The sequence below is a fragment of the Medicago truncatula genome, chromosome 4 (genome assembly GCF_003473485.1).
Source record: "Medicago truncatula cultivar Jemalong A17 chromosome 4, MtrunA17r5.0-ANR, whole genome shotgun sequence".
Classification (NCBI taxonomy): Eukaryota; Viridiplantae; Streptophyta; class Magnoliopsida; order Fabales; family Fabaceae; genus Medicago; species Medicago truncatula.
The window spans coordinates 14791764-14793740 of NC_053045.1; the positions used below are offsets into that span (position 1 = coordinate 14791764).

The 1977-nt window shown below is 30.4% G+C and overlaps 1 pseudogene; it reads left to right on the forward strand.

Annotated features, from left to right (window-relative positions):
- The first annotated feature begins 808 nt into the window (after positions 1-808).
- On the forward strand, positions 809-1604 carry LOC120580016 (60S ribosomal protein L37-2-like; annotated as a pseudogene).
- Positions 1605-1977: the final 373 nt, after the last annotated feature.

The following is a 1977-nucleotide window of genomic DNA, read 5'->3' on the forward strand; positions in this document are numbered from 1 at the left end:
CTTTTTGAATCCCTTGTGATTCTCTTTGCCATCTATATGCGTAGATCAACGAGCAATTCAACAGCTAGATGCAGCGTGGCTGCATCATGTGTTGGGGATCTGATACTACAAAAATCTTTGAGGGTGGCTTTTGTTTCTGGTTCATCTCCTACATGGTTTAATGGATCAATTAGGAATAATTTTATTATTCCATCGGGTGTAATTTCCTTGATTAATTATGTCAGAAGGTCTATGTCTTGACGGTGACATAATCTTATTCATGCATATGAAAAAAACATTGAGTTTAAAGTTATAAGATCTATAAATCTATATAACTTTCAAATCAAGTGTCAGTTTCAATGTTGTGTATTCTTATTTATATTCAAAAACAAGTTTGGATATGGATCTGATGATTCTAGCAGATATTGCAGATATTTTTATTGTATCGTTTTGTAATTTAACAATTGTGATTTTCTTGATTAATTATATATTTTACTCAATTAATTATATATTTTACTAAATCGTTTGTATGAATGGTGTTTGTTTCCGAGTGACTGTCTTTTAATTGATTATGGAGTTTTTGTTTGGGCTGCAACCGCCTTGTGTTTGTTGGGCGTTACGCGAATGGGCGGCGCCTTTGTTTTGTTCTGTTTCTAGCTATTGTGCTTAGCCATCAATGTATTTATTGATTAAAAAAATGTGGAAGTTATGTATTTGCTCATTTATATTTATTTTATGATTTTACCTTGATAAGAAAACATTTATTTTATGTTTTCCCAAAGAAAAACAACAATATTTGTTTATGTTTTTTCTTCAAAGATATTTGTTTATGTTTAAATTCGGCCCATATTTTATAAAATTGTCTTTGCCATTTAAATAATGGTATGGAGACGATAATTTTATTAAAATAAGGAACCATTTAAAACAAAAAAAATTAAAACTATCATTGTAGAGATGTCCACAAGTCTAAGTTTAAAATTATTTAGCCGAATGTCTTGATCGAGATTTGAACCTCAGCCTCATCAATTTTATGTGAATTTTAATGGTTATTTGTCACTTCTTCTATAAAAATATGATGAGATTTTTTTTATACCAAAGTTTTCATTTTCATTTAATGGTAGGGCTGTTCATATTCAAATCTATCAAAATTAAAACCTTAAACCTGAATTTTTGATATTTTTTTTAAAATCAAACTAAACCAAACTGAGGATATTGGAATTGGCTTTGTGCATCTACAATGGGTAAGGGAACTGGAAGTTTCGGTAAGAGAAGGAACAAGACCCACACACTCTGTATCAGGTGCGGTTGCCGCAGTTTCCATCTCCAGAAGAGTAGATGCTCTGCTTGTGCTTACCCTCCGTACTGGAATTGGTACGATGAGGTACTTGTGTAACGTTCCTCGTCGATTCAAGAGCGGTTTCAGAGAGGGAACTGAAGCTGCACCTAGGAAGAAGGGAGTTGCGTCTGCTTAAGCATTTTGAACATTGTTGTTTTGTTGGGTACTGAGTTTATTTATAGAATTAGTTTGTTGTTTGTGATTGGGGCAAGGTTTTTAGAACTATTGTTTTCACTGCCTCATTGGTTTTGTACTTTTTTTATATTGCAATATCATGATTGTAAAACTATTTCATTGTTAAAAAAAAACTAAACCAAATATTAATACTTATTTATTTATATTAATATTAGTATATTGCATTAATATATTAGTTATTTTTTATAGTAATAATTATTAGTTAATTTAAACTATATTTTTTATACTATTTCATATGTTTTAAGCACAGTCGATTATATGATTTTTATTGTTTTTTATGGTGTTTGGGGTTCGAACCCCGGACGTTCATAGGGACAGTCGCAGTCGATATTTAACAACTTTTTAATTATATCTTTGCAAAATCACACCTTAATAAAAACTAGTGGGTGTATCATAACAAACCCATATATATATATAGCGTTAACGGTTTGCCATCAAATTAAACATATGTTTTTTAATTTTTAAAC